At 46.9% G+C, this 23,756-nt stretch overlaps 1 pseudogene; it reads right to left on the reverse strand.

Annotated features, from left to right (window-relative positions):
• Positions 1-3,257: 3,257 nt before the first annotated feature.
• On the reverse strand, positions 3,258-3,375 carry LOC124723538 (annotated as a pseudogene).
• Positions 3,376-23,756: the final 20,381 nt, after the last annotated feature.

Here is a 23,756-nt window from a genome sequence, read left to right on the forward strand (position 1 = left end):
GCACTACTTCAGATATTAGTCTAGTCCATGCCACGTCGTGTTGCGGCACTTCTGCGTGCTCGCGGAGGACCTACACGATATTGGGCAAGTATGCCAGTTTCTTTGGCTCTTCAGTGTATTTCTGACGTCTTAAGGCGAGGGGCTTTGCCCTATCTCTTACCCACTAAAAGCATCTGGTCATGGGTTACCGAGATACTGGTATGGCACCACTCAACAGCCACTATAACTAACGAAAGAATAACGTACACTCGTCGTCCGAACACAGCTCGACTCGATGCCCAGCCATGTTAGAGCCACTATTGCTGTCAAAAATGGAACCTCTGTGCACTTAATTGAGTACCCAGAATATCTCCAAATGCCTAAAAATTTAATCATATACTTTTCTTGTAAATTGTGTATTTACAATTAGTAAAATGGCGTTGGTTGTTATCCTTCTAGAGGTTTCAGGTTTAATGGATAGCAGTGTAAATGTTTCTCTCATTATTTATCAAAATAAACTGACAGGGGGGCCTTGCAGACTGGTCCTCTTTGGTTCTGTTCATACTTACATGATGTGATGGTCAGCGCCCTGAAATTAATTGCCTACAGCAGTATGACGCATAATAAAAAAAAGTGCCTTAATCGCCGTGAAGTGCAAATTAAAGGATGTGTAAGAGGGCCGTCGGTAGTTCATTGAATAGCGTACAAGCCTTCTAAACTCGAAATCGTTGGATCGAATTTTAAAAGCAGCACTGTTTCTTTACTTTCAGTTGAATGATACATGTACAGGGCGTTTCAAATTCTTTGCGTGAAAAGTTTAGGAGAGCAAATTTTATGAGTCAGAAAGGATTCGCTGATGCTTCCCAGCGACCCTAGACGCCCTTTGGTATTTGCCGGCCCTGGTACGACAGATTTCAGCAATTTAGCAAACACCTACCCTAGTAAACCGATAGAGTGATTTTCAACAAGAAAACTTTAAGAATTAGTGTTTCTTATTGGATGGAGTTATTTTAGAAGCAACTCAGTAACTTTGATTCTACTGAGGCTGTCGCCAATCGCACATAGCAGAGAACTGGTTTACAGCCAACATAAAAGGCATACACATCCCACAGGTTGCCTATGCCCTGTTGCATCTAGGGCATATTCCATACAACAGGATGACTATTGTTGCCGGGAAGTATCAGAAAACATTCTCTTTGTAACAAAAATTGTTCCCTATTTTGTGATCTATCCCCCTGATACGACTGATGCAAAGACCTTGGAACACCCTGTATATGTACTGCTTAACAAAAAATTAATCCTCCAGAAGGGGCTTCACATTTTGAGAGAGTATGTTATGTCATTTTAGTGATTACAAACCTTATATATGAGTGTCTGTTGTTTCTAACATGTCCGAAAGAACGGACACTACATATATATAATTAATGTGAGGACAACCAGTTGATCATTTCATTGCGGATGCACCCCATGCTCAAACTCTTGCGGGAATCGGCGAAATGCTGCGAGTTATGAGTTTACTGGGCAAGGGACACTACAATAGTAATGTAAGGATAAGATGAGAATTTTAGTCTGACACAAGGCGTGTTTGGGTAGTCCGTGCAGTCGCGAAGACCACTGTGTCCGGATGACACAGTGGTCAGCACATCTGCTAGGTAAGCAGGATACGTGGGGTCGAATCCTGATCTGTTACAAATATTCAACATTACCCCCTGATTTAAATCGATGCACACAGGCAGCTAATTCCATTCATTCTTCTGTGAGTTGGTTACAAATTCGTGTTAAATTTACAATGACTTATCAATATGGTGCAATACTCCTCTGCCTTGATGCATACACTGATTCGGTTGGGAAGGGTGTCATGAAGCCGTTGTAGCTTTTCTGAGGCAAGCTGGCTCACAGCCGTTGTTCACCGGTCCTTAATGTCCTCAGTACTTACTCAGGAATGGAACTGACGTCCGAACTCGTCTCACATATATTGTATCGCGTATACATCAGGGAATCTTGCTGGCCACGGAAGTACCTCAAGAACACGAAGACCGTTCATCGAGACACGTGCCGTGTGTGGATGAGCATTGTCCACTTCGAAAATGGCATCACAATAGTGACGCATAAGAGGAAATACATGAGGACACAGGATGTGCATACCATACCGTTGCGTCATCAGAGATCCCTCAATAGCTGCCGCCCATGACCTGAAGTCTTGTCAGATGGCTTCCCATACCATGACTCCAGGAGTAACTGCAAAGCATTGGAAGAATGGGACCTCCCTCCAGACCTCCCATACTCACCGACGATGGCCATTCGTGGTATTGCAGAACCACTGTTCATCACTGAACAAAGTACGTCGCCATTGATCAGCATCCCACGCTTCTCGAGCAGGCACCATTCCAATCTCACCTGTTTGCGCTGTGGTGTTAATGGCGCGAAATAACACAGAATGTTGCCGGGGGTCCATTACTTGTTCTCGGACGCAGGCACAGATGTGAAGGGCTAATAATGTGCTTGGTTCCCAATACGGCAATCCTCCCTTGTGGCGGTCAAACGTGGTCGACTGGAAACTTGACGACCAGTATTTCATCCATTAAATTACCAAGCAGTCGAACACTGGGCCATTGTCACATCCAAAAGCACCACAAATCTTGGTACTGCCTGATTCGACCAGCTCGACAAAAGGAGGCCCATAGTGAGGCACCTTTGAAATCTGTTAGGTGTTGATAACGCTGTTTTACAACAATGTGGCACCCCATGTCGTTCAGCGATCACTTAAAAATCTGACGCCATTCAAGCCCGTTATATATCCCACTAGGCCTGATAACAACACTAAACACGAACAGAGGTAGTGCGTTCTGGTGACCGTTCTTCCTTTCACAGAGAACTGTAACTCCAATCATTTACGTATCTGCCGATGGTATGTACGCATAAGGAGTTACATTGACATCCGATCATGGCTTCTGGATACTCCACTTTTGCTGTCAGATAACATCGTATATTTGATTGGTTAACTGTCCTTTAACATGCAGGTAATGTAAATAGGCTCGAAAATGATGAGGACCTGTTACTTATGGTTTGTAATGGGATTTATAAACTGACGAAAGGGGGGAGGGGGTTGTAGGTTGGTTACAGCTGTATAAAGCACTCCGTCTTCAGGCCACAAGTGGCCCATCGGGACCATCCGACCGCAGTGTCATCCTCAGATTAGGATGCGGATAGGAGGGGCGTGTGGTCAGCACACTTCTCTCCCGGACGTTACATCACGAGGCTGAGAGCACCCCGATAAATGGCAACAGCGCATGGCGGCCCGGATGGTCACCCATCCAAGTGCCGGCCACGCCCGACAGCGCTTTACTTCGGTGATCTGACGGGAACCGGTGTATCCACTGCGACAAGGCCGTTGCCCTTACAGCTGTATACGTGTGTACATTTAGAAACTTCGCACAACTTGAAGCGCACCAAGACTGTTGACGGATGGAATCATTCTCTTTCAGGATAAGGCCCGCACACATATTACCAATGTTGTTTCGTCTATGCTGTAGAAGTTTCCCTGGGTAGCCCTCACAAATCCTCCATAAAGTACGGACCTCCCCCATGCGATTTACATATTTTTGAAGTCCTGAACAACGACATTCGTGGCCGTCGATTTGCTTCGGACGAGGAAGTGCACGCCTGGGTAGTCACGGTTCTGTAAGCAACCGCTAACATATTACCATGAAAGCACTGACCGACTTGTCTTACTGTGTGGTAAATGCATTAACAGTGGCGGAGATTACTTTTTAAATAATTAGCAGTTTTCTCACTTCGTTCCATGTGTCTCATCTTCATTTGACTATCTCTTATAATTATTGAAAGATCTTGAAATTACAATGAAATGAATATCCCTAGCTGCATACAGGCGTTGATATAAGTCAATGGGGAGAGTTGGAAATGTGTGCCCCGACCGGGACTCGAATCTGGGAGCCCCTGCTTACATGGAAGAAGCTCTATCCATCTGAGCCACCGAGCACACAGAGGATAGTGACTGCAGGGACTTTTTCTGACACGCCTCCCGTAGACCCACATTCCCAACTTACTGTCGCGCACTATATTCATAATGCCCTTGCCCATTATACTCATTACTCGCGGCTTTTTTGCCGATTCCCGTAAGAGTTCGTGCACTGTTTCTGCATCCGCACAGAAGAAGAAGATGGAGATGCTATCTGTTCTTTCGGACATGTCCGATAGAACAGATACCATCTTCATATAAATAGAAAGATCTTGACGTGATAAATTATGATATAAGCCTATACGTTTGTGCTAGTGATGCAGTTATGCTTCTAATAAATAGGACTACATTCCTTAAGTAGAAAGCAGGACGTCAGAAAATCTACATAATTTTATGTCGCTCGTCTGATTCAGCTCGAAGCTCGTCACGAAAGCTGTCAGACCGAAATTAATCTGTAATTGTGTACCTAATTGCCGGAATTAGCGTCTCTTGAAGTAAACGACACTTTTAGTAAATTATCGGTGACATGACATTCACAGTTTATTGTTGCGATAAAATCGTTTAAAATCTTGGTGTTGGTTAAAACTTGCAGTTTGCGTGAAATTTATATGGGGCTGTTCTGACAACTTGCAGAGCAAATTCTTGTCAAAAGGAGAACACAATGCCTTAGCGTTAACCTTTATAACGTTATCGACTGATGTGTCGTCAAGCGTGAAATATTAAATTCCGCGGAGTATTTTTATTTCTGTAGAGTCGTCGTGCTAATGAACGAACTTTGTTTTATCAGCTGTTCATGAATTCAATGGAAAAGCTCTGTATTTACTTCTCGCTGCGTTTATTAAATCTATTTAGCATTATGGACAAGGAAATGGGAATATGATGTGACTATTTTAACTCGTCGGTAGTCTTAGATGCTGTACACACGCAGAAACATCGAGTTCCTTCATAGGGTTATTTACGTTATTCGATTAGGTTATGACTGAAGTCATCGACACACAGTATGATTTCTTAGATTGTGAAAAAATTTAAAGCAAGAGACATCAAAATCAGATTTCCTTCCGCCCCAGTAATGCTGACCACAATTATTGGTTTCCTACTTTCTGTAGTGTGCCACTGTTCTATAGAGAAAAAAGGTTATAAGAGTGGATACAAAACCACAATATACGAGTAAATTATGAGGGACACATTTCAGTGCAAACATCTCGTATTCTCTAACATGACGTAAAAATTGACACACAATCACTTTTTTCCTCAAGTGGGCCAAACACAATGACAACCTGCTTTATAGCGTGTTGGTTTGTCTTTGGAACACCGTGCAACAGCAGTCCTGCGTAGTATGGATTCGAAAAGTCCGTGGTATGTTTTTCTGATAATGTGGTGGCAGATGCCAACGAAAGTTTCACGCAATTCGCGTAAATTACGATCCGGTGTTTAATGGGCTCCGAGCTGACGTCCGATAACGTCTTAGATGGGTTTCATCGGTATTGGAACAGACGGATTTGGTGGCCATGGCATCAACATGGGTTCACTACCACGCTCCTCAAGCAACTGTAGGTCGATTGTGGCCTCGTGCCACGGACAGATTTCTTGCTCGAAGATGGCTTCGCCGTCGTATAAAACATACAGATGGTGAACTAAAATGGGGAGGGGGGGCAAAAATGACGATGCTCTTTCCACGTGGCACTTCTTCGAAATTCGGAGAACCGGCATTTGAGGCCGAATGCTGAACGATTCTAGTGCCGCCAACGTACATAACGGGTAAGAACCAAAAAGATAAATAGCGAGAAATTAGGGCTTGCACGGAGGATTTTAGATACCGATAGTCATTTTTCCTTCGCTCTACTTGTGAGTGGAACAGGAAACGAAATGACTAATACCGGTCCTGGTACACTCCACCATGCACCGTACAGTGCCTTGCGGAGTGTGTATGTATATAGATGTAGATGGTCCGCAATAATGTTCACATATTTCATAGCTGTCATAGTGTCTTCGATTATTCACGGTCCAATTACGGTGATTACGTGGTCACTTCAGTCGTAATTGACCATATAGTTGAGGTCGTCTTCTGTGTAGCTACTTGTTAAACAACATGCTCTGAATGGTGTGTTCCCTGCTTCGCAATGCATGTGCCTGCGCCTGCCTTGTACTTTGTTGTCAGATCCGCCACAGATCGTCATCTAGCCTCCTTTACAAGAGGCTTCTCCCTCAAGTTTCTGTTATAAGACGAGAATGTTCTACATCGAACACAAAGGTTCACATTTAATTTTGACTTTTGAATCATGGTGCACACAAAGTTTCGATTATTTTGCGTGGTGTGATTCGACACTGTTTGTTCAGGAAGTTTTGTCAAAGATGTGAGGCGTTTATCAAGAGTTTTTTGCCAGGCTCTCAACGCCACTGCTTCATCATAACTATCTCTGTTTAATGTAAAATGCTCAGAAATAAGACTAAAGAAATTTTCTTTCATATTTTTGGGGGCAAAACTTCTCGTCAAACTGTTACTGATCGCATCGTAGGTAAGGAGAATAGTAGCAGAGGGAACAAACAGGTAACAACACTAATAGGGAAGGTGCGTGGAACAGTTAGGTATGTTGGGTTCAAATGGTTCAAATGGCTCTGAACACTATGGGACTTAACGTCTGAGGTCATCAGTCTCCTAGAACTTAGAACTAAGTAAACTTAACTAACCCAAGGACGTCACACACATCCATGCCCGAGGCAGGATTCGAACCTGCGACCGTAGCGGCCGCGCGGTTCCAGACTGAAGCGCCTAGAACCGCTCGGCCACTCCGGCCGGCCGGTATGTTGGGAAGTTTCTGCGAAATTGTAGAGTATTTGACAAGCAACTTGTATAAATGAAGATGGTTTGAACTATTCTAGAATACTTCACCTTTATTAAGGGCCTTACTTATTAGGCCGGAGCGGCAGATGTCGAAGCAATTGAGATACACACTGTAAGGATCATATAAGTCGGTAAGTTCCACAAGAGTCATAACCAAACGTGCTCAAGGAAACTGAGAAGGAAGGCGAAATTGTCTGCTAAAAGTCTGTTGTGTAAAGGCCATTGACTATTGGTCGAGATAGATAACGCAGTAATTCTGTTGTCTTCATCTGATATCTTATACCTTGAATAGCGATCGTGATCGTTAGATAAGAGAGCGTACAGTGGAAGAGAAACAATTTTCCTCTCGTTCTCTTCATGCAAGGAGTAGGACGAGGCGTATATTATTTTATTATTTTTCAAAGTACACCGTGCTATGTACTGTACAATGGTTTGCGAATATTTACACTGGTGAGCCGAAACATTATGACCAGTGCCCATACAGCTATAAAACGCCACATAGTGAAGTTTAGGACACGTGATACTGTAAGGAAAGTATGTAATCGGAACAGAGGTGAGTGGGCCCTCAGTGCCGAGCGCGATGCCAAACAGAGCCGACCGCAGAGCGCCCGCGGCCTAGGCAGCCGCCTTGGTCGCGTAGGAGTTGGTCGATCGCCGTCCGCCGGGGCTTTGCCCGACGGCGGCCCCATCGGCCACTCTGCTTACGACGGGCTTCGCTACGGCAGGAAGACCATCGGTAGTGGCGAGGCAGGCAGAGGACATGCTTTACGCACGCATGGCTAGAATAGAGAACTACGGAGTCCCACGGCCCCGACCGAGGCCAGTAAGACTGAGTCCTCCAAGGCAAAGGTCGAAGTCATCGAAAGGGCAGGATGGCACGAGTAGTATCAATGTTTTGTCAACATACACACTGCCTCCAATTAATATCAAACCACCAGCGAACGACCAAGGACAAAGTATCTCAGACAAAGGTCGAAAATACCAAGATCAAATTTCCAGGAGCAAACCCACAAGACACGGTTTGAAACTTGCAGAACATGGCGCCGATGAGGAAAAGAAGCGCTGGTCCACCTGTGTATAGGACTACGAAGCGTCACAACTTTCTGGAGATGCAAAATTGTTAAGGCTTTCGTGGCCACTTGTTGACAAACTGCCTATTGGCTTCTGTCTCGTGTTCTTCGGCCGACGTCAGTAAAATCAGCAGATGAACGTCGGTCGAAGAACCCGAGACAGAAGCCAATAGGCAGTTTTTATGGAGATGATGACGATCAACAGGCCAGTCACAATAAGCTCCAAGACTTCTCACTAGTAAGACTCCAACGAGTGGGACGCAAACCGAAAAGCTCACAAAAAGTGAAAGATTTTCAATAAAAACAAACTCTGATACCAACTACCAACAAGTACTAGCCTCTGCACCAGAAGAGACCACATGGACGTGACACACAACCTCTTGCGACAGGACCGAGCACTTCAATCAACCCCGATTCATTACAACCACTCACAACGCCGCCGGAAAAAACTATCTCTAATAACAATCCAGTACTCCGGGCGGTACTTCTCGCTAAACGTCGAACGTAAAGTGCATGTTTTGGGGCTACTAAGGCAATTCACTCTTCCAAAGGCGAGATAATAAATATCACTTCATACCGTTGGCTGACCAGCGGAAAGGCTTAAGATCCTTCTAGGTAGCGAAAATACCTTTTTTACGCACAGCTAGCTCACTGGGAAGACGCTAAAGATAGCTGTAAGGTACTTGCCAGCAGAAATCACGGCTGAAATGGTACAACAAGAACAGCATGACATCGGCTTCCAACAAGCAGCAGTTCACTAGTTCAATACGAGAGACGAGAAGACGAATAAACTGGTAACCCAGCCTGTATATTGTGTTACTCTCCCCGCTGGACACACCACGATGTAGCCAACTACTGGATACATAAGTCCGAACAGAAACCTGTCGATCCAAGGAGGGACTGCCCACACAGCAAAGTAGTGTTCTCTACCAGCGAGATGCATTAAGTGCCTTGGACACCACCCACCAAAGATTGCCAGAAGATACTAAATCAGAAACTGAAATGTGTCAACTACCAGAAAGAACATGGCACCTCTGGGAGGGGATGTCCCATAGTCCTAGAAGCTCTTCGCACATATACCGGCCAGGGACAGTCAGCACGCGAGCGGCAACAAGAAGCTACTGTCCCTGCTTCACCCAAGGCCGATGACAAAAAAAAAAAAAAAAAATAATTCCCAACGCTGCAAAAGACGCCCAACACGGCGCCCACGACACGTCCAAGGGCCTGAACAACTGGACAATAACAAACGGGTACATCACCCACCGAACCGACAACATCTGACTATGATGAGCTAATAGCAAAGTTTTCTACTGTATAAAGAACGTCTTCTCAATCATTCGAGATACGTCCGAACAAGTAAACAGTGCAACCGATATTCTAAGCAAAATACTCATCTTAGTAGACAGCGCAATGACACTTTTTGCCCCCACAAAAGGCTCGTAGACCTGAAAAGAGAGAAGACTTCACACTCTGCATTTTTAACACTAGCGGAGTACAGAACAAGAAGCCAGAAATGGAATAATTCGTCGCACGTTTTAAAGTTGACATTCTTCTCCGCGCAGACACACATCTCCATCCCACCGAAACTTTTCTAACATTTAGAGCATGACCGGTTATCACACAGATCGCACCAACTGCCGGTTGGGCGGCACGGCAATCTGCTTCAAGCGATCACTTACACCCATCTTGTCCCATCGCCATTGCCCCCACTTGAGGTGACGGTAGTGACTGTAGGCACACACCACGATAACATAAAGCTAATAGCAGGGTACCTCACATTGCATGGAATTCTCGTCGGAACAATCCAAGGGGAAACCAACTTCATTGTCGCGAAGAAAGATAAGTAGCAATTACATATGGGTCTGAGGAACCGACACAAATACCTGTCCACCAACATCATAGTCCAGACGTATTGGACATTGCAATGATGAAGAATCTCCAACTTGACCTACAACTACAGGCAATCAACGGCCTCACCTGAGACAACCTCTTGGTCATCATCAGGGTGCCAGAGGTTCTGATCGTTGAAAGCGTTCTGCGTCACTTAGGTGGAGGCCACAGATGTCATACGGAATGACCCTTGGTCCTGAAGGGATATACTGACTGGTCGAGGGTTCTTGAGCTTCAACACTAAGTTCCAGTCGTTCCGAGATTGTAGTAGACGCCTTGACATTCTGTCCTCCTAAACCTCTTGCCGATTTTCCAGGACGTGGTAGTGCATTTCCCTATAGAGACGTCTCATTCCTCTGTTCCTGAATCGTTGCCACCTCTTACGTGCCCGATTTTTTAAGGTTTTCGGTTCTTGGAGTAGTGGGGAAAATCGTAGTCACATGGAGCCTGACGTTCAGTAGTGACGGTAGTTTGGTTATCACAAAGATCGACCTAGATATCGAAAAAGCATGCGACCGTGTGTGGAAAAAAAAGTGGAGAGAAGAGTAGGGTTTAACGTCCCTTCGATATCGCGCTCATTAGAGACGAGTGTCGATAAACAAACTTTAATTAAACTTGATGGATTACAGACTGTTCCAGACTATTGTGCAAAACTAATAGACAGCTTTCTTAAAGACCGCCGATGGTATGTGAAAATCGAGGATAAAAGATTCTGTACACAACACCTATAAGAAGGGATCCACATGGATAGGTCATTTTACCGTTACTGTTCATATTGTACGTCAATGACATGTCGGTACTCTCCCAAGACATCGTGTTACTCACCACCAGCCGACGAGTAACTACAGGGTGTCCACAAAGACTTGATGCATAGGGAATTCTAATAAATATTCTGTAGTTGCTAAATAATAGTAAATAAACAAGTAATAATAAAATAAATTCTAATAAATTTCATTTCGTTCGGATTAAACTATTGCACTGTCTACAGAAGAGAGTGTAGTTGGTACTCTTAAGTCGACGAGAAGGATGTCGTACCGCAAAATTGCGGGAGAAATTAGCCTTCGGCACCCTCACAGTCAACCTATTAGTTTTACTGCAGTCGGGAAATAAATTACCAAGTTTAAAGAAAATGGCAGTGTGTTGGTCAAACCCCGTCCCGGACGACCAAAGATTTCAGACGAAACGAAAGAAGCTGTCTTGTGCAAGATTTATGCTAGCGCAAAAAAATCGCTTCGTCGGGCATCCACGGAATTGGGTTTCACGAGGTCAACCTTCCACAAAATCCTGGCAGAGGAGAGGTTTCATCTGTACAAGTTGCACATATTGCATCACTTAAATGAGGATGACACCGACAGATGCATGCAGACGTGTGAATGGTTTGCAGATAAATGGATGAAAATATCAATTTTACTAAAGATTGTGTTTTCCAGTGAAGAAGCTGTGTTTCTTGCCAGTGGTGAAGTGGACAGAAAAAATTTTCGAACTGGTCTCAAGACAATCCACATTCGGTGATTCCATCCAAACAGCATGGCTGCCAAAAGGTGATGATATGGTTTGGTTTGCGGAAGGCTAATGCGCTAGGACGTTTCTTCTTAGGTGAACATGAGACAGGTGAGACTTGCCTGAACATTCTGAGAGACAAACTGATGCCTCATATTAGGTGTTTGGGTGAGGGACTTCCGACTGGTTCCAGAGGATGGAGACCTCGCCAATTTTACTGCAGCTGTTAGAGATTGGTTGACTAACAGTTTTCCTCACTGGATTGGGAGAAGAGGTCATGTGGAGTGGTCTACTCGTAAGGCAGACCTTTCTCCCGTTAATTTATTTTTCTGGAGTATGCTGAAAGAGAAAGTTTACTCAGTGAAGACTACAAATTTATACCACCTGATAGAACTCATTACCAGTCAGTGTGATAAAATCGACGGCAATTCAGACGTGTTCCATCTAGATCATCTTCATCTCTCAAGCCCATTAAATTGTGCATTGAAAATCACTGAGATATGTTGAAAATATTACTATTTAACATTAAAGTTACTAATATGTGCTTTATTTTTATTTATTAGAATTCCCTATGAACCCAGACTTCGTAGACCTCCCTGCACACTGATCTGGTGTCTCTGGACGCAGATAGCTCTTATGGAATTGTGGGCAACAAGTAACCATATCAGATTATACGCCGCGAAGACAAAGGCCATCACGGTGACCAGGCGTTGTCAGACCTCTGGGATAGAATAATAATTGGCAACGTCGTAATACCTTGTACTGACTGCGTGAAATACGTAAGAGATACTATCGACAACACGGTGCTGTTCAGGATACGTATTCATGAGAAAAGGTGGCAAATCCTCAGACTTACACACCGACTCTGTCCCTTGCTGACAGCTCAGATGTGAACATCTGCACTAAATTTGGACTTTATAAAGAAACGATCCTACCATATATCTTTCATATGTGGTCCTCAAGGGGACCACTAGTAGCACGAAAATCTGACAGCTGCAGGGTTACAGAACCGCTGCCTACGACTGGTCCTATCGGCTCCCAGATGGAACCGAGTCCGAGACCTCCATCGTGAACTCGAAATCGCAACCATCTCGGAAACCATCAAAACTACTGCACGAGGGCTGGTCGACAACACTGAAACACTTTGGCCTCTTCGGCCTACGTCGAGACATCTAGACTACTTCGCACCTGCACACAGACATGGCGTCAAGGTGCCTCGAGCCATTATCGAGTCACTCCAATGAACATCATAACCTAAGAAACCACCACCTCAAAAGTGCTTAAGAACGCAAACCCAAAGCTCTTCTTACGCTGTAAATAAAGAGAAAAGTACCCTTTCACCCACCACCTCCAAGAAGTGCAGCCACGAAGAATGGTAGCATTTCTGATAAGACCGTCACCCCCCCCTCCCCCCCCCCCCCCCCCCCACACACACACACAGAAACACACACATTGAAGGGGGAACTCATTCTAGCAACTATATGGTCCGCAAATGGGAAACCCACGAGCATCTAGTAAACGGCGTAGTTGCTCGGCCGTGCGAGTGCTTCTGTCGTGAGCATCTATGGCGGTTGAAGGACGAAACCGCAGGTAGACGACAAGGTGTTGTATGATCCCTACGCGTTCTTTTGTTGACACGACATCCTCAGTTCCGATTGCAGTGGGCACGGAATCATTAGTTTTGGACCATGGATCAATGGATTGCACCCTTTCGTTGGCAGTGTCCGTATATGGCTCCTCCAAACATGCGCCGTCCTACGGACGCATGCTGATGAAGCGGACAGTATTATGCTATGGGGGACATTCAACTCGGCTTCCAGGGCACCCGTGGTAGTAATGGAAGGGACCATGACAGCTGTGGACTACGTGATCACCAGTGCGAGCTGTCTGCATCATTTCATATTTGATGTCTTCCGCGACGGACCTAAGTACAAAGGGTCTTCAGAAGAAAATCTACGCATTATTGTGGTGGGCCAAGTAAATTTGATTGAATGCTCTGCTACACGTCAAAGTGACACTGATACGAAGCGTGTTGAAAAGTAATGCCTCTGAATACTTTATGTGGAAACTCTTAAAGCTTTAAAATAAAACAAACGTTGTTAACATTCTACATCTTTATCCTTCATCTCTTAGACTTGGATCCTTCTGCCGCTAGATGTCTCTGAATTGCAGTGTGTAAAATGGCGTGTAACGTAGCTATGTCTGTGCATGAGAAACAGCGTACTGTAATCGAGTTTCGAATTCGAAGGGTTCGTCCACACATCGAGCACCCTCTCCTTCAATATGGAAATGTCACATAACACACGAGCGCTGCGACATCTGCTACAATCACACGCAGTGGGTTCACTATCGTCGATCATCCTCCATACTGTCCCGACTTGGTCCCATCCAATTTTCATGTGTTTCCAAAATTTAGAGAATGCCATCGAGGACTTCAGTTTGATAGTGACGGTATTAACAAACTGGTCTCTTATTAGAAGAAATATGATCGTCGCCAGGGTGACTGCGATGAGAAATAAATACGTAGACGTGAAAAATAAAGATGTAGAATGCTGATAGCGTTTGTATTATTTAAAAAGCTTTAAGAGTTTTCACATGAAAAATTAGGCGGCATTACTTTTTAGCACGCCCTTGTACATAGTTGATATGAATTTTAAGTTACCAATTTTTGTGTATCAGAATAATTTAAATATATATATTAATTTTTTTGGCACAGAATCTTGCATATATTGTGACGCTCCAGAAAACATAATACGCTAATTACGCGTTGCAGACCACCTCTCGCCTAATCTTTTCTTATCGTCAATGTTAATGAGGACATGGTGAATGAAACGGAACGAGATGACTCTGTGTCTGAGACACTGTGCTTGTATTCGGTACCCCTAGGGTGTAAATGCCCATCTGGAGATTTTGATATATATTTTTCGTACTTACCATAATTAGTATAAGGCAAATTCCATGATGGTTCCTGCGCCCTTGTCCTTGTCCATTTCGAACTTGAACCCCGTCTCAAATAGCCTCATAGCTAAACTGGCATTAAACGATAGTCTCCATCCCTATTTTTTTCTTAAATTCGCAACCTGATAAACCCGATTCATTTTCCGAATTATAGCATTCATTTACCTCCACTACTCATTTTAACAAATGTGCGTCTCCGGTGAAGCATTGTGCCTCCATATATACAAGAGGAAAACTCCCCCAAAAATGAAAGACTTTGTGCGCATTGCTAGTGAGTAGGGAGCTACATGTCATGGCGAGTTACGGGACTGCCACGTTTCGGCCTTGAACTGTGTTGTGGTACTTTGAAAAATTCCAGCAGTAATGATCACTCCGTGGCAGAGACGAGCAATTCACTGACGAAGTGTTCCTGTGTTCTTCCTCTGAAACGTTTCACAAGCGCGGCGTGACACAAGTGAAGCGAGACAGAGCCTACAAATTTGTGGACTTACCAGGTATTTTCAGTAATTTCTGACAGAGTTTCAAAGCAGAATCATTAGAGACCACCCTCGTCTGCGTTAATGAACTCTTGCATTGCATTTGTTGCACCCTTTCGTTGGCAGTGTTTGGATACGGCTCTTCATCTTTATCCTTCATCTGTATATACTTGAAATTGTGGTGTGTAACATGGTGTGTAATGTAACTATGTCTGTGCGTGAGGAACAGCGTGCTGTAATTGACTTTCAAATTCGAAGAGCTCGTCCACACATCAGGCACAATCTCCTTCCTAGAAGCTATACAAGTACTTTGGTGAATGCTCTTAATTAGTTACAAGTTTATAGTGTGACTTTTAGGCAACGATACCTGGTCATTGCATACAGAGTGTTACGAAATACATTTTCAGACAATTATTGTAGTATTTCCTGCTGCCAGTTCCTTATGGAGCTCGTCAAGAAGGCAGATATCGGACAGGGGTCATCGAGTTACGTATATGTGACCAGATTTTTTTAAATTCATAAGTGTCTATGTGGCTGAGCTTGTATGTATTTACATCACTAATATTATTCTAAATATTAATGTAATTTTGCAACTATGTTTGCATTATGTGTTACTTTGTCTTAGTTTGTGTCCGCTTTCTCCTCTGTGTATGTACACTACATAATGATTCATTTTCAGAATCATTACTGCTGTCCAGAATGAGATTTTCACTCTGCAGCGGAGTGTGCGCTGATATGAAACTTCCTGGCAGATTAAAACTGTGTGCCCGACCGAGACTCGAACTCGGGACCTTTGCCTTTCGCGGGCAAGTGCTCTACCGTCTTTTTTTTTTTTTAGCGTGTCGATGGGGATGAATTGATGATGATTAGGAAAACGCACCCAGTGCCTGAGTGGAGAAAATCTCCGGCCCAGCCTTTTTTTTTTTTTTTTTTTTTTTTTTTTTTTTTTTTTTTTTTTTTTTTTTTTTTTTGGGCCGGTGGGGGCTCGGGGGGCAAAGTGGGCAGGGGTCGAAACCTGAGGCCTGGCCACAGTGTCCCCCTCACCACCACCGAGCCTGTGGTGCTTAGGGAAGTGGGAGAAACAGGAATCAACAGTAGTGGAAGGCGTTGTTATTTATTTATTTGCATGTGTTTTTGTAATATTCACTAATAGCATGAAATTATGGGAACACATATGCGAAAGAGAAAAGAAATATAAATTCTGGGTAAAGAAAAAGAAAGGAAAAAGGAAAAGCAAAAAGAAATAAAATCCGCGCAATCTGCGACGCGCTCTCCCATCCGCGGAGGTCAGAAGTAGAATAGATCGTAGGCGGTTGAAACTCAGACACCGCCGGGGGAGGAGGGGTGGGTGCCCTCTGTGCCAGGCACCCCTCAACTCAGTGGAGGTCTTACAAAGACCGCTCGAAGATAGTTAGCAAATAATGTTCGGTAACGTGGCGTGTTTTCGAGAGCTGCATGGGCTGTTCGTAAATAGGTCCAGAAGTCGAGGCGGGATTTAGGTCCCTCATTAAAGAGATAAGCGACCGCCCACCCTTTGACCCACGTAAGAGCATGACATTTGGCGGCGGGAAAATGTCGGTCCTCCGGGAATAGAAACATTCGAGGCTCGACTGTGGCATGTGGCACCCGGAGATAGCAGGCAATGATTTGCTGCACGAAGCGCCATACATCTTGCGATGAGGCGCATGTCAGACGGTGTTCATCAGTGTCCAGTTGCTGGCAAAGGAGACAAAGAGGGGATTCTGACAAGCCAATGTTGTGCAGGCGCTGCTTCGTGGCAAATTTCCTGTTGACTGTGTGATACCACAGTGCCCGGACGCTCGTAGGGAGGAAGGGCTGGTGGACGGTAGTCCACACTATGGGCCACTGGATGGAGGGGTGTTTGGTCTCCATCACATTCCGGGGAACACAGCGCAGCAACAGGCTGTAAAAATGTTTAGTCCTAGGTGGGCGTGTATCTGGGAGACTGGTATGTATGTAACTGTAGTCGACGAAAAAGGTCGAAATATGGGACAAATGAGGCACGATATGGCCGACAGACACTGGTGATGAGGTGGAAGCAGGTAGGAGGACCTCAAGCAAGCTGCGTGTTAGAGATGTACCCTGGCCCATCCACTGTTTTCTCATGGTACTCATGTACAAGGCTGCAGCTCGCATACGGACATTGACGAGGGAGAACTTGTGCGATGTGAACCAATTTTGATGCCACATGAAGATTAATAAACGCAACCCGTTGAAGTGTGTCCTGGCGGCGCAAGAGGTTCTGGCGGACGTCGTTGCGGATGACGTGTAACAGGCGACGGAAATTCGTTGCCGCCGTGCGTGTGACCGTGGGGGTAAAGGTAATGCCCAGGTACCGGGAAGTCCGCACAAGCGGCAGTGGTGCCACTTCACACTCCTGGAGGCCTCGTCCAATGTGCATTGCAGAAGATTTGGCGACATTCATGGCACTGCCAGCGGCAGCCCCATAACGGGTAATCAATTCGAGGACATCCCGAATCTCAGAGCCGGAGCGAATGAGGAGGAGGAGGTCATCAGCATATGCCCGACAGCGAAAAGTGTGTTGGCGTAGGGTGAGGCCAGAGAGCTTGGTCGTCAAGCCCCCAATAAGGGACTCAAGGGCAATAGCATACAGGAGGGTAGAGAGGGGGCACCCCTGCCGTATCGAACGGCAGATAGGTACTGGCCCCGCTATACGTCCATTGACTTGGACACGTGAACTGGCACTGTCGTAAAGACGCCGGATTACGTCGAGAAACGGAGGGGGGGATGCCCATTCGGGCTGCCACCGAAAACAGGAAACGATGACGCACTTTATCGAAGGCGCTGTCGAAGTCTATAGCGACGACCGCTGCCCGGAGCCTGCAGGCCGCCGCTATCGCAATTATGTCGCGGCATTCCCCTGTGGCAGTCTGTATGTTAATCTGTCCGCCAGGCGTCGTTTGCTCTGGCGAGAGGATATGAGGGAGTGTAGTTCGGAGCCGCATTGCCAGTGAGCGCGCGAAAATCTTGTAATCGGCATTGATGAGGGTGAGTGGTCTGTAACTCGTGACCATCGAACCACGGGCTGGTTTGTGGACTGGTATAATGATGCCCTCAGCAAAGGCGGGTGGGATTGCTTGGTCAGATGTTATCAGTTCTTGATACATAGTCGTCCACCGTGGGGCCATGAGGTCCCGAAAGGTACGGTAAAACTCAATCGGTAAGCCGTCAATGCCGGGCGATCTGTTGACTGCACCCTTGGCGATTGCGTTGTTGACTTCGTCTAGCGTGACCGCCACTGTCAGAGCATCCGCCTCCGTGTGGGGGAGGGTGCGAGTGACGTAATTCAAAATGGAGTCGTCTGCTGCAGTTTCAGCGTCGTCATCACTATAAGTACGACGGTAGTGCTCGACGAATTCGCGGACGATGTCATTCTGAGTGGTCACCTGCGTTCCATGAGGCGTGGTCAGAGTGCTGATGATCTGCCGACGACGCCTTCGTTTGTCGGACACTATATCATGCATGGATGGAATTTCTAAATCCGCGTGATCGTGGCGCCGCGTCCGTATCACGACCCCTTGCAATTTCCGGCGTGCCAGCGCAATTATCTTCGCCTTAGTTCTTTGCCGTTCCAACTGGTTGTCCGGGGTTGGCGGTTGAGCATCCAGATCTCGGAGAATCACGTAATAGAAGTCAACAGTGGTGCGATGCCAGTCGGCCATGTCCTTCCCGTATCTCATCAGTGTCCTCCGGATCGCCGGCTTGGCGCAGTCCAACCACCATGTCAGTGTCGAGTGGTAGCGGGGAAGGCGTCGTTCGCAGGCTGTCCACGTTGCAGTGACTTGTTGGCGACACGCCAGGTCATGCAAGTGTGAGGTATTGAGTTTCCATGGCGCACGGCTGCGCCATACTGATTGCGGCGGAAGGAGGACCGTACAGATGTAAGCGCAATGGTCGGAAAAGGCCAGCGGCCAGCGTTTGGCGCCCCGTATCGCAGATCTAAGAGTTTGTGAGACATATATCCTGTCTAGTCGGCTTGCGGAATGACTTGTAAGAAAGGTATGGCCAGAAAGGTCGCCGTGTTGTACTTCCCAGGTATCGTGAAGCAGGAGGTCTCGCACCACTATACGTAGCTTCTGGCATGTAGCATAGTGGGGAATCTGATCTTTAGGATGCAGAAGGCAGTTAAAGTCACCTCCTAGTAGGCAATGGTCATAACGCCCTAAAAACAGGGCAGCGATTTCCTCGGAATAAAACTGGGCTCTTTCATGCCGTCGGTCGGTGCCTGAGGGAGCGTAGACATTAATGATGCGTGTCCCCATGGCAGTGAGTGCCATGCCCCGAGCTGATGGAAGGAAGGCGACATCGGTCACAGAAATCCCGTGGCGGACGTAGATGGCCACCCCGCGGCCCATAGGATCACTCGCGGAGGCGTGGGCGGTATAGCCATTAATATCTGGGAGACTAGCCAAGTGAACTTCCTGCAGAAGGGCGAAATCAATATCCGAAGCCCAGAACATCTCCTGCATAAGGCGGATTTTCACCCTGGAACGGATGTTGTTGGTGTTGATGGTTGCTATCCGGTAGGCCTGGTGTCGGATTGCTGGAGGCTGGTCCACTCCGCCGTCCGCGCAAGGGTGTGGGCGTCGCAGCGGAACGTTATCCCGCTGGGCCGCAGGGGAGTCTGGGAAGAGTATGATTAGTGGTGCGGCCGTGACGGCGCAGGGTCCCGTAACGGCTCCTGCTCCGTGACCTCCTCCTCGTGCCACGCCGTGGAAGCGGAAACTGGTGTATCGTCCATTTTGTCTGCAGAAGATGTGGTAATTGTGCGTGGTGTAGTGTCGTCTGTGAGACGTTCATGATTTAGTTCAGCGTCAGCACGGGGCGCAGGCACACCGATAGATGTCTCCGCACTCATTAAGTCTTCGTCAGCAGTAGCGGGTTCTGAGGCCTCGTGCTGGTCGACGGGTACGTCCTCCTCGACTTGTAACGTCTCCTCTTGGCCGGAAACGGTGGGACGTCTTCGCTTGCGACGTTTCGGGGAACGTTGTTTCCTTGTGCGACCCTCCGTGTCCGACGACGGAAGGGAGTCGCGTCGTTCTGGCAGAAAGGCCGCTGTAGGAACGATGAGCGAGTCGATCTCCATCGTGTTTCCGAGATCAGGGTCAGCGTCTGGTTGCGTCGGCATCTTAGGAGCGGCGTCAATGGCCGGCCGAGGCGGCGGGTCGTCCGAGGCGCTCTCCGTCGGTGTCTGGTCGGGCTCGTTGGTGGCGTCGTTTGTGGTGACCGGGCGACGTTGCAAAGTGGTAGGAGAAGCCAGAGCAGCGACATAGGTCACCGGTAGCACTGTAGGTTGCGACGTGGGTGGTTTTTCGGCAGCTGGAAGTTGCGTAATACGCCGTTGTAGGCATTCGGATCTAAGGTGGCCTTCTTTGTCGCACCCGGAACAGGTCCGAGGCTGGCCATCGTATATAATTATGACACGGCATCCGCCGATCTGTTAAGTAGGACGGGACGTGGCTTCGGAAATCTATGGTGACCTGTCGGACCCCGTTTAGGACAGGATACGTCCGAAACTGCGTCCACTTCTCCGCAGTGTGGCCGTGGACTGTGCCATATGGGCGTAGTGCCGCGACGACTTCCTCAGCTGGAAGTTCGAATGGCAATTCGAAAATGCGTATCGTTCGCATACCTAAGCCTGTGTGGTCGACGGTTACCTCCCCCACATTGCCATCAGCGTGACAGAAGCGGAGCCCCTGTTTGGTCTCACGTAGTATGCGTTCGCACGCCGCGTCGTTAATGATTTTCACATAGACCGTGCTGCTCACGATGGACAAATGTATGCCGATAATATCGGTCGCCGGGATCTTCACTTCCTCTCGTAGAAAACGCTCCACCTCAAGTGCTTTGGGTCGGGCATAATCGTTGCAGAAAGTAAATCGGAGTGTTGATTTACGGTAACGGTTCGCCATGGATCGTACAAGGTAAGCCGGCACTTAAGCAATGGCCGTCAGAAAGTAAACAAGGCGAGTTCGCGCGCCGCACGAAGTAAACACGTACGCGTCCGCTCTGTTGCCCTGCCGAAGGCAGACTGGTCTGAGCTACCGAAGCATGACTCACGCCCGGTACTCACAGCTTTACTTCTGCCAGTATCTCGTCTCCTACCTTCCAAACTTTACAGAAGCTCTCCTGCGAACCTTGCAGAACTAGCACTCCTGAAAGAAAGGATATTGCGGAGACATGGCTTAGCCACAGCCTAGGGGATGTTTCCAGAATGAGATTTTCACTCTGCAGCGGAGAGTGCGCTGATATGAAACTTCCTGGCAGATTAAAACTGTGTGCCCGACCGAGACTCGAAAGCATCCACCTACTGCTTTGACATAAGACCAAAATTTCTTAGGATTTTCTGCCAAATCAGTACATTTCGATTCGGGTAATTTTTGTTTGTCTGGAAGGCTTTGGCTATGTTTATGTTTGCTGTGAAGTTCCCTTTGCTTCCGCAGCAGTTTTCTAAATCGGTTTTTGTACCACGGTGGCTCTTTTCCATCTCTTACGACCTTCCTTGGCACATACTCATCTAACGCATATTGTACGATGGTTTTGAACTTCGTCCACTGATCCTCAACACTATCTATACTTGAGACAAAACTTTTTTGTTGGGCCATCAAGTACTCTGTAATCTGCTTTTTGTCACTTTTGCTAAACAGAAAAATCTTCCTACCTTTCTTAATATTTCTACTTACGGCTGAAATCATCGATGCAGTAACCGCTTTATGATCGCTGATTCCCTGTTCTGCGTTAACTGTTTCAAATAGTTCGGGTCTGTTTGTCACCAGAAGGTCTAATATGTTATCTCCACGGGTCGGTTCTCTGTTTAACTGCTCAATGTAGTTTTCAGATAAAGCACTTTAAAAAATTTCACTGGATTCTTTGTCCCTGCCACCCGTTATGAACGTTTGAGTCTCCCAGTCTATATCCGGAAAATTAAAATCTCCACCAAGAACTATAACATGGTGGGGAAATCTACTCGAAATATTTTCCAAATTATCCTTCAGGTGCTCAGCCACAACAACTGCTGAGCCAGGGGGCCTATAGAGACATCCAATTACCATGTCTGAGCCTGCTTTAACCGTGACCTTCACCAAAATCATTTCACATTTCGGATCTCCGTCAATTTCCTTCGATACTATTGCACTTCTAATCGCTATAAACACGCCTCCCCCTTCACTGTCCATCCTGTCTCTGCGGTATTCATTCCAATCTGAGTTTATAATTTCATTACTGTTTACGTCTGGTTTCAGCCAACTTTCTGTCCCTAGTACTATATGGGCGTTGTGACCGTTTATTAATGAGAGCAGTTCTGGGACCTTTCTATAGACGCTCCTGCAGTTTACTATTAGCACATTAATATTGTTATTCCCTGTTGCATTTTGCCTACTCCTGCCTTGCCGCGTCTCAGGAGGCATCTTGTCGAGTCTAGGGAGGGAATTCTCTAACCTAAAACCCACATGTGCACTCCACATGTTCTCCGCTACCCTTGTAGCCGCTTCCTGCGTGTAGTGCACACCTGGCTTATTCAGGGGGACCCTACATTTCTCCACCTGATAGCGGAGGTCGAGAAATTTGCACCCCAAATCTCTGCAGAATCGTCTGAGCCTCTGGTTTAAGCCTTCCACTCGGCTCCAAACCAGAGGACCGCGATCGGTTCTGGGAACGATACTACAAATAGTTAGCTCTGATTCCTCCCCGCGAGCGAGGCTTTCCGCCTTCACCAATTCTGCCAGTCGCGTGTAAGAACGGAGGATGACCTCTGAACCCAGACCGCAGGAGTCATTGGTGCCGACATGAGCAACAATTTGCAGTCGGGTGCTCTCTATCGCCGCCGGCAGGGCCTCCTCCACATCTCGGATGAGACCCCCGGCAAGCAGACAGAATGAATACTGGCCTTCTTCCCCGACCTTTCCACTATTTCCCTAAGGGGCTCCTTCACCCGCCTGACGTTGGAGCTCTCAATAACTAATAAACCCCTCCCCCCGTGTGCCTGCTCGGACCTTGCTGAAGGAGCAGCCACTTGTCCACTCACAGGCAGAGCGGGCGATGCCACACGGCCAGCCTCCACATTTACCCTCCGCCTCGTGCGCCGCGAACGGCGCTGAACCCGCCTCTCCTCTTGGGGAGAGGGTGGCCCAACCGCGCCCGGTACCCGCGAAGATGTCTCGAGAGCAGGGACAGTGGGTGAAGCATGTAACACCTGGCGTGTACCATGCGACGCACCAGACTACCCACTGCCGCTACACTCCGAGGCAGCAGCCTGGAGACGGCTGACCGCGGCCATTAACACGCTCAGCTGTTCGCGAACAGTGGCCAGCTCCTCCTGCGTCCGTACACAGCAGTCACACATCCTTTCCATCCTAAGGAATCAATTTACTGTAGAGAGTTAATCAACTTCTAACTAGACTGCTAATTCACTAAAGGCGGCTGATTGTTGACTAAACTGTGATTGCTAGCCACTTCTTGTAGAAAACAATGAAAATAGCACTACCTGTCTCTGGACTGTATACAAAACAAACACTAGCACTACTGGCACTGTGGCTGACTAAAGGGACTCTCTCTGACTGTATTCGATCCCTGCGAAACCCTGCATTTCAGCAGGATAATGCACGGCCGCATGTTTCAGGTCCTGTACGGGCCTTTATGAATACAGAAAATGTTCGGCTGCTGCCCTGTTTAGCACATTCTCTAGATCTATCACCAATTGAACACGTCTGGTCAATGGTGGCCGAGCAACTGGCTCGTCACAATATGCCAGTCACTACTCTTGATGAACTTTGGTAACGTGTTGAAGCTGCATGGGCAGCTGTACCTGTACACGCCATCCAAATTCTGTTTGACTCAATGCCCAGGCGTATCAAGGCCGTTATTACGGCCAGAGGTGGTTGTTCTGAGTACTGATTTCTCAGGATCTGTGCACCCAAATTGCGTGAAAATGTAATCACATGTCAGTTCTAGTATAATATATTTGTTCGATGTATACCGGTTTATCATCCGCATTTCTTCTTGGTGTAGCAATTTTAATGGCC

The sequence above is a fragment of the Schistocerca piceifrons genome, chromosome X, assembly GCF_021461385.2.
Source record: "Schistocerca piceifrons isolate TAMUIC-IGC-003096 chromosome X, iqSchPice1.1, whole genome shotgun sequence".
Lineage (NCBI taxonomy): Eukaryota > Metazoa > Arthropoda > Insecta > Orthoptera > Acrididae > Schistocerca > Schistocerca piceifrons.